The sequence below is a fragment of the Ornithorhynchus anatinus genome, chromosome 7, assembly GCF_004115215.2.
Source record: "Ornithorhynchus anatinus isolate Pmale09 chromosome 7, mOrnAna1.pri.v4, whole genome shotgun sequence".
NCBI lineage: Eukaryota > Metazoa > Chordata > Mammalia > Monotremata > Ornithorhynchidae > Ornithorhynchus > Ornithorhynchus anatinus.
Window position 1 is genome coordinate 45,515,246 of NC_041734.1, and position 12,200 is coordinate 45,527,445.

General features: G+C 42.5%; 1 protein-coding gene across 5 annotated transcripts in view; it reads left to right on the plus strand.

Annotated features, from left to right (window-relative positions):
* Positions 1-12,200, plus strand: part of TPRG1 (tumor protein p63 regulated 1) — a 186,105-nt gene that overhangs the window by 108,600 nt on the left and 65,305 nt on the right. The window lies entirely within an intron of this gene.

Below are 12,200 nucleotides of genomic sequence, written 5' to 3' on the forward strand. Positions count from 1 at the left end.
CACTGCTGAAAAAAATCAGAATTCTTGTTATTTTCAGATTTGGAACAACAACAGCATTTTTCCACACTTTATCTAGAAAGACTCTAGCTAGAATATTGTCAGCAATGGAAAGTATTGAGAGAACTGAATAGTTGATTTCTTCCCTTTCTTCTTGAAGTCTGCATGGTGGTCTCTGTGGCAGTTACCTTTATAAAATAATTTGAAGATACTTAGGTGGGGACGGTGGGAGGAGCTCTTTCTCATTATAATCCAATAAAGAGCTCAGATGAGACCTATATATAATTCTATTTATTTTTGTTGCTATTGATGCCTGTTTACTTGTTTTGTTTTGTTGTCTGTCTCCTCTTTCTAGACTGTGAGCCCGTTGTTGGATAGAGATTGTCTCTATCTGTTGCCGAATTGTACTTTTCAAGCGCTTAGTATAGAGGTCTGCACACAGTATGCGCTCAATTAATAGATTGAATGAATGAATGAATGAGACCTTGAGCCTAGATTTATCTGTCTGATAATTTCATATCTGACTATTTGATATCCCTCATGGACTTTAAATTCCCCAAGGGTCTTAGGATATTTTCTTAATTCTACGATAACTGCACCAGCAGCTCTAGTACCCTCACAGGCATGAAATAACTGTATTTTGATGATTATCTGGATTTACACACTTTCCTTTCCCTATAGATTGTGGGATTTTAAAATTTGGGCGCCTGGCTAAAGTGGTTTGGGTTGGGGATTGAGGAGAAGTCTTTACTAGCAGAAATGGGGAAGGATATGAGCATTTCTCAGACATTCCCATCTCATCCCCCTGGGATGAACTTCTGTTGACCAGCTCCTTGTGATCAAGGTGGTCTAAGAGTGCCTGGGAACATATCTGACTGAGGAGATGAACCTTGAGGTTCCTTTTATGCCTTGCCCAGAGGCTATGGTACCTCTTGGATTCAAGTGGGTTTGGAGGACAACAGTGTTGGTTGTGAAAATATCTGTAACTGTTAAAATAGACCATGAAAGTGTTCCTTTTCAACAGGGAAGACTTGTGGTGGGTGTGGTCCCAGAATGACAGAAACAGAGCTTTCAAACCACTGGCTTACCAAATTCTTTGATTTGGAAGGCCCATTTTGTTCTGCCAAGTCCTTCTGGGCTTGGATAGAAACTAGCTCAATGTAGGGCTCCCCGGGGAGTCTGCTCCTTTGAGCAGTGGCTTCCTGAGGTCCAGATCAGACCCTAGGGATCTAATAATGACCATTTTAAATGTGATTTTGAAGAGCTTATTATATGGTAAACATTGGGGTAGATACAGTTAATCAGGTCAGGCACAGTCCTTCTTAGGGTTCTCAGAGTCCAAGAACAGGTATTGAATCACCATTTTGTAAATGAAGAAACTGAGGTATGGAGAAGTTAAGTGACTTGCCCAAGGTCACTCAGTAGACAGGTGGCAGACCTAGGATTAGAACCCAGATGGTCTGTCACGTTGTATTCTTTCCACTAAGCCACACTGCTTCCTTGAGCAGTAATTCTGAGGGCCAGAATCTCCCTGTCATGTGGATTCCTAACACAAACCTCTTTAGTCATCTTAAGGGTCTTTAGATCTGCAGTTACTTTGGTACAATGAGTAGTATTTCATGCTTACTGTGTGCAGAGCATTGTACTAAGTGTTTGGGAGAGTACAGGACAACAGAGTTGGCAGATGTATTCCCTGTCCTGGGCCCTCTAATTTTTAATGACATATTAATCCCAAGATGATATTCACCCGTAATGTAACCATTAGTTAAAATGCCTGGAATTCTAAAGGAGAAATGGTAAATATCAAGTTGGTAGCACATACTGTATTTTTTCCAGTACTTAGGAAGTGATATTCAGCATGAAACCTGTTAACCTGTTGCAATTAGTGTAGTCAAAATGACAACAATCTTCATGGAGTTCTGGGACATCACTACTTTCTTTTCAAAATAGTTCCTTCAGATGTGACAAAAAGTGCTTCTTTAAAATTGTCAAAGCTGGACATTGAATGAGACTGGGTATAATTGATCTACAGCCCTTTCCTTTTGGAGAGTTCAAGAATTGTGATGTCCTTTTGAAGTAGGTGGGGGCAGAAGTTCTCATCCCTCAACTGAGACCAAATAATTGATTTGGGTAAGGAAGACAGTGGCAGTGCCAGAACTAGTTTTTCGATCATACTTTTGCAGACTCATGCCCAATTCATGGGGCCCTCAGGTTGGACAAAGGCTACTGACTTCAAACAGCCTGAAGCACGCTCTAATCTTTCACCCGGGTTAGAAGGGAATGTTCAGGCTTCCGTGATGGGATTTCAGTTTAGGGCCTGACTCTGGCCCTGGCCCTCATTCATTTGTATTTATTGAGCACTTACTATGTGCAGAGCACTATACCAAGCACTTGGGAGAGAACAATATAACAATAAGAGATTCCCTGCCCACAACGAGCTCAGCCGCTGTCTGTTTGAACTGAACGTTCACTAGAAGATGGTATGTATGCCCTTTTGAATTCAAACCAACCACTTAAGCCTCTCTTGGCTACAAGATTGCCAACCTCTGCCTAGTCTATCATGCTGCTTCTCTTACTGTGGGTAAAACTTGAAAGTGATGGGTCTGAAGGAATGAATCTATTCATATCTATAGGGCTGAATCATTTGCAATGAGTTTACTTTATGACTTTGTACAGTAGGTAAATATTATTACCAACATTAAAAATAAAAGGCAAATATTATTACCAACTTTAAAAATAAAAGTGGAGGGAAAGGCATGTGGATTTCTCATTTCCTCCCTTTATCCTACACTCTCATCCTCCTCCTCATAGACAGCCCTTGTTTGCTTGCCAGGGCATAAGTTTGGACTGTAGTGGATCTCCTGAAATTTGGGTTTGGGAGATCCTCATTTAGAGGGTGAAGCCATTTCGGGAAGCCCTTGCTTTGATTGACTCTATGTTCTTCCGGTTCTCAGCATACTATTGGAAACATAAATTGTTCAGTTGTTTGGTGGAGAAAAAGGGAGGGGGAGTGTGTGTCTGAAATCATTAATTTGTTTTTCAACTAATTTTCAGAACTGTTTGTAGGTGTGGTGGAGAGGGGGAAGTTGGCTGCTAAGAAAAAGTGAGTTGGCTCTTTCCCATCTCCCTAAGGAGGGCAGGGTTGGGAAGCACAATTTAGGCATGCAGAGTATTTAGAGCAATAGAGAAACATCCCTGGGGAGAGAGCCAGGACTAAACAGGCTTATCTGTATGAGCTTTCGCTGCCCCCTCATCCCTCCCCTCATTACTCTCCCACCTTCTTTCTCCTTTTCCACACTTTTTTCAAATTGCTCTTATTAAGAACTGATGTGTAATGCACTGTTTAGGGTTACAGTGGAGACAGAAAGAGTAAGGTTCCTGTTCACAGGCTCTTGCAGTGATGTAATGAGGGAATTCCAGGGACTCAGATTCCATCATTCTCTCCAGTGGGCAGAATTTGGAGGTGGTTGATTAGATGCTGTCAGTGCTCAAACATGAGACTCCCCCTCCAGAAGGGTATTGATTTTGTGGACTTTTCTGGCCCATCTCACTCTCCAGCTAGACCTGTTCTTTAAAATCCCTGAGATTTATTATCTAAAATACTAGAGGAAACTCAGGTCTTCTAGTAATTAGACAAGAAATAGTTGGGGGTTAATCAAGTCTGACATTTTTGAGATCTTTGTGAACCCTTCTAAATTAGGTTGTATCCTCATCAACTGTACTTATTAACTACTTACCAGGTTCAAGACCCGATGCTAAGTGCTTGGAGAACATGATGATGATGGAAGGGTCTTGGGCCTCTAATGGAAGTTTGGGAAAGAAGAATCTACCTGAAGGAATTGATTACGGAGAAGTGGATTGTGAGGACTCACTCCCACTCTCTTGTCCACTTATGTTCTTGTGGAATGCAACAAGTGTCTAGGTAGGAAGAATGCAGCCCTTTGTCAAATGCCAGAAAAAAATTTGTTTAAAACTTGTTTATCACCTGAGCTAATGAGTCATGGTGCTGATGCTATACTGAAGCACTATAGATCGCCAGGAGGAAGCACTATAGCTTAGCGGAGAGAGTCCAGCCTAGGAGTCAGAGAACCTGGTTTATAATCCTGCCTCTGCCACTTTCCTACTGCGTGATCTTGGAAAAGTCATTTCTCTGTGTCTGTTTCCTCATTTGGAAAATGGACATTCAATAATATTCCCTCCTACTTAGACTGTGCGCTCCATGTGAGACAAGGACTATGCCTGACCTGATTATGTTGTATCTAACCCAGCCTTTGTACCGTGCTTGGCAAATCATAAGCACTTTGAATAATTTTTTTAAGTTAGAAAGCTGCCAGAATATCTTCCCAAACTATCCAGCTATTTTTCAGAATTGCTCCTGAGCCTGTCTACCACATAGGTGCATAAGGTAGTGGATAGAGCACAGGTCTGGGAGTTAGAAGGTCATGGGTTCTAATCCTGGCTCTGCCACTTCTCTGCTGAGTGAACTTGGGCAAGTCACTTTACTTCTCTGTGACTCAGTTACCTCATCTATAAAATGGGGATTGAGACTGAGCCCCACATGGGACAGCTACTGAGTCCAAGCCAATTTGATTGTATCTATCCCAGAGCTTAATACAGTGGTACAAAGTGTGTAAAAAGCTTGGTACATAGTACGAGTATACCAAATGCCATTATTATCGTTTAATGTTTTTTCAGAGAGAAACCTTCAACACTGATGGCATAATCCCAGCAGGCATTTCCCTATTATAGCTGTCTCACTCCACAATCTTCCAGAGTGAAGCCTGGATCTCATTGTGTAGGGATGTAGAAAATATAAACAAAACAAGAGCTCCCCTTCCTTGAGGTTTTTACATTCTTTGGACATTCATCCATTGGCTAAATCCCAAACTAACAAAGGAACTTCTTTTAAAGACTCAGTCTGGTGGGGGTTATTGCTATGGGGCAGTTTGGGTAGGGAAGTAATCCTGTTCCAAACTGGATTGAATCCACTGGAGTGTCAGAATAGGGCATTTAAAATTCCACCACCGACTTTGTGGAAAACAGCAGCTACCGCTCAGAGTGGAGTTTCATGCCTCCACAGAGACAACAGGGAACACTCTCTTAGTCAGAGAAGACTCTACTACTGCTTTCCTGGGACCATTTCTCTTGCTAAACACCTTCCCTGCCCAGGCCAGGATTCAGGTTACCACATATTGCTGCTTTGCTGCCATCTAGATCATGATCTGGACATACAAGAAATAGGGGAGTCTGATGTGATTGGTACTAGCTGTTTGTCTTCCATAGGATCAAGTCCAGTAGGATTTTCAAGGAGGCTGGAGCCTCCAGAAGGAAGTCACTAGCAGAGGATAGAAGGTTAGTTCTATAGAGGGAGTTTGTTAGCTGGCTGATTTTTTTTGTAATAATAATTATAATATTTGTTAAGCACTATGTGCCAGGCACTGTACTAAGCGCTGGGGAAGATACAAGATAATCATGTTGCACACAGTCTCTGTCCCACATGGGGCTTGGTCTTAATCCCCATTTTATAATTGAGGAAACTGAGACACAGAGAAGCCAAGTGACTTGCCCAAGGTAACACAGCAGGTAAGTGGTGGAGCAGGATAAGAACCCATGTTGTCTAATTCGCAGAGCTGTACTTATTCCACTAGGCCATGGTGCTTCTCAGTATTGATTGTTCTATCCCTCTTGTCATCAGGCCCTTAACTAAGGTCAGGAATATGCTTGTTGTCTCACTGAAATAGGAAGTACCCTCCCCATAAAGACCAATGACTTCTGCATGGCATAGTGGATAGAGCACAGGCCTGGGAGTCAGAAGGTCATAGGTTCTAATCCCGACTCTGCCACTTACCTGCTGTGACCTTGGGCAAGTCACTTCTTCTTTGGGCCTCAGATACCTCATATGTAAAATGGAGAGCGAGACTGTGAGCCCCACGTGGGACAGGAACTCTGTTCAACCCAACTTGCTTACAACAACCCCAGAGCTTAGTACAGTGCTTGGCACATAGTAAGCAGTTAACAAATACTGTAATTATTATTAGTAGGAGAACATTAATAATCAGAGGTTGCAGTCATAGCAGTAATGACATTTATCAAACACCTACTGTACCAAGCACTTTTACTAAGGACTGAGAAAAAAATATATGGATGAGATAAATACTGTCCTTGACCCTTCAACAAGCTCACAGAGTAAGGAATGTGGCAAGAGAAGCAAAGATTTTCACTCCTCTTGGCTCAGTCTAACAGTATCCCACCTCTCCTGCAATTATCTTCATCCTTGTCTCATTCCTTATGTGTCTGTCACATTTGGACAGAGGAACACTTCCCAGAAACAAATAATGATCCCAAAAATGTTATTGCCTCCTGTTAAGAAGTAGCAGTGTGGCCTAGTGGATTGGCCACAGGCCTGAAAGTCAGAGGAGCTCTAGTGTAATCCTGGCTCTTCCACTTGCCTGCTGTTTAACCTTGGGAAAGTCACTTAATTTATCTCGGTTTCCTCATCTGTAGAGTGGGGATTCAATCCCCGTTCTCTCTCCTACTTAGACGGGAGCCCCATGTGAGGCAGTAACTGTGTCTGACCTAATTATCTTGTGTCACCCCCAGTGCTTAGTCCAATGCTTAACATACAGTAAGCACTTTACAAATATCCCAATTACTGTTATTATTTTTATGCTTATTAAGGTTTAGATTTGCGTTTGGGGCTCCTTAAAGAGACTCGATGCAGCAGGTGTTAGCCTTTGGCTGTTAACCCTGAGAGCCAGCAGTCTGAAGTTGGAGATTGGGAATAACTGGTTTGCTGTTGCCCTCTGGTGGTTAAATAGTTGCAAAATGTGCTATCTGCCTCGGCTAGTCCCATTCAAATAGCCTCTGAGAAGGTTTAATGAGAAGGGAGGCTGTGACAGGGAAAATAAAACAGGAGGGCACTGGGGAATACCCGGGAGGACCTCTGCGTTGGAGGGAATAGGGGCCGGTGCCTCCATCTTAACCATTATCGAGGACCCACAAACTAGTGAGTCTCTTGTTTCTAGTTATCTCTCATTGCTGTTAGGTCAGGTTTCTCACTTAGAAAAATGAAAAACACGTCACCTCTGCCCACTCCCCTTAATAGAAACCATTGGGGAGTAGCGGCACGGGAGAGAATCGAGGGTAGAGACTCAAGTTTACTGCACAGAAAGAGGAGATGGTAAACCACTTTGATATTTTTACCAAGAAAACTCTATGGCCACCCAACCAGAATGATTGTAGATGGAGGTGCTCTGGAAGAGATGTGTCCATGGTGTCGCTATGGATCGGAGATGGCTCGACAGCATAAGTCAAGACAATAAGAGGAAAGCAAGGTCTATGTTGTCATTGATGGTTGGGTCCATCTTTTCTGCATCTTTTACGTACCAGGAAACAATGAGCCAGGGAGGGAGGAGAGAAGTGGGATAGGTGTACCTAAATGGGGAGCTCCTGGACAGCTTGGGAATCCAGGGCCTAGGTAGCCTTCAGTAGAGTTGCAAAGTGTGATGGTGGCTGCTTTTTTAACTCCTACATTCCAGAGTTTCATGGGGATCCACTGAAGCTTGGCTATTGTGACCTCTACCCACAGTTCTGGGAGCTGTTTCTGGCCCTGCCTCCCCAGGGCAGGGAGGAAAGTGGGAGACTGAGAAAATCTTCCCTTTTATCCCCTCAGTCTGCTTTCAGTATGAAGGTTTAGGGACATATGTTTGCCAGAAGTTGAAAACTTTTATACTGTAAATGACATTTGACTACTTTCCATTCCCTCTCTGTCTCTGCCTTTGTGTTGATTTCTCACATTTTACTTAGGAAGCTGAACTTTCCTGGTATTGTATTCACATCTGACGTCACAACTGTGGGGAAGACGAGTACCACTTTACAGTGGTACCAGGCTGTTGCAGTCTCAGAAGTTTTCTATGCTTAGTATAGTGCTTTGCACACAGTAAGTGCTCAATAAATGCAATTGAATGAATGAATGAATCTACTGCTACTCTAAATAGAATGCCGAGAATATTTTCTGCCAGGGGCCAGAAGCTGTGTTCGAACCTTACTGGGTGTTTCACTTAGTGCCTCTGGGGTCACAGATTACTGAAAGGATGAAGACCTTTAACATTCTAATAGTGGGCAATCCAGGAATTGAATTAAAACCACCTGCAAAACAGCCTTTGAATTAGAGAATGAGATTAAAAAGCTCAAAGGAGACCAGCAACATATATGTATAATTTATTTGTATTAATGCCTGTCTCCCCCTCTAGATCATAAACTTGTTTGGGCAGGGAATGTACCTGTTTATTGTTGTATTCTCCCAAGCACTTCTTACAGTGCTCTGCACATAATAAGTGCTCAATAAATTCATTTGACTGACTGACTGACTGACTGAACAGACCAAGGGTGAACAGAAGAGCTACATTTGGGAACTGGAAATCCTGGGCACAGTGAAAGGCAGTTAGATACTGTCTAACCTGTTAAGTTCTATATGGACCTGGGGAATTCCTTGACCCCCGAGGCAAGCAGGCCTTGGGAGAGTTTATGAGTTTACAGCGTGTGCCATTCACAGCTGCCACCATCACAGTGTACCACAGCAAGCCCTGGGCTGGACAGAGGGAATGAAGCAGTCTGGGGCTTCTGGACCTTGCAAGGCTCTGTAGCACCAAGAATACATGATTGAAATTGGTTGAGGCATGATTAAAAGGCCTCAGGACACACCTTGAGCTCTTTAATGGAGAGATGCCATATAAATCTAAAAAAAATATAAAGCAGAAACTGAAAATCAAACTGAAAACCATTTATAAGCAGGCGTGTTTTCCCTGAATTGAGCACTCTGCAAGTCAATTAAATGCAGAATGCGTCACAGCAGAGCACTGTGTTCCTAAAAAGAATGCTATCTTTCCCTAAATCTTTCCCTTTTGAAAATAGTCTCATCATAGATCATTTAAATTTCAGTTCAGTCCTTAGAAGCGGTAGTCATGGTGGGAGTTTCCTTCAGAATTGGCTGGTTCAACTTAATCTGTTTCAAGAGCATCGCAGAGATATGATCTTGTTCAGGCTTGTACATTCTTCCTGGTCAAGAGTAACTCCTGTATAGCTAATCTCTTCAACTACCGCCCTTTTTAGGGGATTTGATGTATTTCTCTAGTGCAACAAGAGGTGCACTTTATGCCACCTTGTGGACTGACATGCCAATTTCAGGACTTTGGAGACAGACACACAGATGGGTACTTTGCACAGCAATATTCCCCGAAACATTTCAGTAACTGCAGTCACATTCATATAACCTCACCAGCAACGATGTCACATTTGAACCCAAAGGACAAAAGTTTTCCTACATCTTTATGTAGAGAGACACCAGTAACAGCATGAAACAGTTTCTCCTCTTTGGTTAGTTCACTCAAAGTAGCAACAAACCTATTTTAAAAGTGGTGATTTTAAGAAAGGCAATAAGAATATCTTACATGCATCACTCTTTTACAAAAATGAATTTTAGAGCTTACTTAGCCTCGGGTAGTTTCAAGAAATGAAAATTCAACTGAATGCATGAATTGATCTTGTGATAGTAAAAATGATCATTTCCAACTCTCCTGCTGCAATAAGAAATGAATGCTACATTTACTTCTCCACAGAGCTAAAATTATATAAGCACTCTAGTGCTAAATTTAGTGGAAACAGTTCCTTACGGGTAGTAATCGTGTCTACCTGCTCTATTGTACTCCCCAATCACCTAGTATAGTGCTCGGCACATAGTACACACTCAATAAATATTTATTTAGAGGAAGGACTTGGGATTCACCTGAGAGAGGAAGGACTGTTGAAAGGACTCTGACACTTTAAAACCCAGTCTTAAAGCTTTTATAAGCTAATAAAAAATGAAACCAGGTCAGAGAAAGGATCCTGGCTGAGGCAGCTAATCAGATGTATTAGCAGAAGGAGGGGGTCTGCCCTGTTTGTGGGTAAACAGGAAACTGAACTCTCTCAATTCTTAATCAACTTCAGATCTGTGTAAGAAATGAGAGAACTGTTCTACATCTTACTGGAGAACTGTCTAATAATAATAATAGTAAATGTGGTATTTAAACACTTGCAATGTGCCAAGCACTGTAGGAAGCACTGGGGTACATATGAGATGGTCAGATTGGACACAGAGCGCAGTAAACAATAAATACACTTGACTGACTTGCTCAAGGTCACACAGCATCCATTGATAGAGCCAGAATCAGAACCCAGGTCCTCTGAATCCCAGGCCCATGTTCTTTCCACTAGGCAATACTACTTGTCTGGGTCCTTTACATAGTCATTCATCATTTTCAAAGTTGTGTCCTGCCTTCTCTCATGTGTGCACAAGGGATCTGGAACATTCACTTCTCTCCCCCGCCCACCCCAGTCATTAATTCAAAGTGAAAGACTTATGATGAGATCCTTGTCAGGGCTTCAAATTCATTTTTCCGCAAAGTTACAAAATGCCTTTTTGCCATTTGACCCCTCCTATCCTTCAGCCCACTCAAAATCAGGTCCCGGTTGTGAATTGCTGTGAGCTCTTCAGCTGAAAGCGTTTGGAAAATGTTTACCTAGGGAATCCTGATTGGATTGCTGCCCAATACTTCTGGCACTTTGAAATCATCATCAGGACCATGTACCAAATCCCCTGCCCATAAGTTGGCAATCAGGCACTTGGTTGGACCCCCAACTGTGACAATCTGCTCTTCAGTTTCTATGGCTGCTGTCACTCATCCCTGTTCTTCTGATCTTTCCCTTGTGGTGCTTTCTGTTTACTGACCACTATTTAATTGCAGATTTATCCACCTGCCTTGAAGCTACATTATTGAGAAAACCCAACTCCAAAAAGAGTTGGCTTCATCAAACACTACGGGTCACACATCTTCCCAGATGACACTCTGTGTGGAATTCATGACCATATCAGGGGGTTTGATTTTAAGTCCTTAGATACATTATGGAGCAAGAGAATCCAAGTGAGCTACCCGATGTTGGCTGAGGCGGGATGTGGTGAGCCAGGACCTGGGATGGGGTTAGAAGAGAAAAACCTGCAGGTTACCTCCCAGACCTAATTGCTCCCCACCAACTCCATCTTGACCAAGGTTTGGGGAAGGAAGATTAATGATTCTTCCTGCCGCTAGACTGAGGTCCATCAAGTGTCTGCTTGTGTCCAGAGACACAAGTTCCCAAGGTGTAATCTCCCACCTCCCCCTTTCAGCTATGTGCCGTAATAACTGCTCCCAACATTGAATAATTGGAGTAATAACTGCTCATCCAGTGTAATCCCTAACATGGATATGCAGGTGGGCTCCTGGGTCCAGGAGAACTCCTACTCATATCCTGAAGGCTTTATAATTGTGTATGTGGCTCCAGGATACATAAAGGAAAGAAGAAACCTGCACTTTGCACATGTTTCTCAGTGGTGTAGATGTTATAGGTGATAAAACAGAGGTGATATCCCTGACCGGAGATTGGGCAGTGGCTACAATTCCTCTGTCCTGCATTGTGCCCCTGTGGCTGTGATCTTGGCATCTCTGTGATCATGCCAAGGACTGAGTAGGACATCATCTTAACTAGTTGGCAGTTAAATGAAGTTCCCTATGGTGTACTCCTATGGTCTGCTCCATTTCCATCACTTCCTTTCTACCCCACTCTAAGACCTGATTTAGCTCAATTTTGATCCTGTTAGGAAAAGAACCAACTAGTTGGCCCAGACAAAGGGAAAGAAGTAACTATGAATACTCCTTCACTAATGCTAGAAAACAAAGGGGATAAAATGGGTAAATTTGAATGAATGACATCTAGTGAGAAACTTGATATAGCTGCCAGTTTTTTAGACTTTCCTGAGGGAAGAAAAGTAATTTCTCAAGAGTGTTTCCAGGTTAAAAAGATCCTTATAGGAAAATGGGTAGTGATCATGAAAATCTAATCAGTCAAGAGTGCCATGGAATCTCCATGGTTAGAAATGCCTGAACCATAAAAATATTGTAATAGCACAGCACTGGTGATAAAGATCAGGATAAGGAAAGAGAGTAGGAAAAAAATGGAAAGAGTAAGGGAAGCTATGCACTTGACCAGGTAATAATGGTGAGACACTTCACTTATCCTCACAAAGTTCTGCTAACTCAGAACCGGAAGTAGAGGTGGCTTTCAGGGAGGATAATTGTTTTCTGAAAAACTAATCCTAGGTCCCCAAAAATGATAATATCCTAAATTTG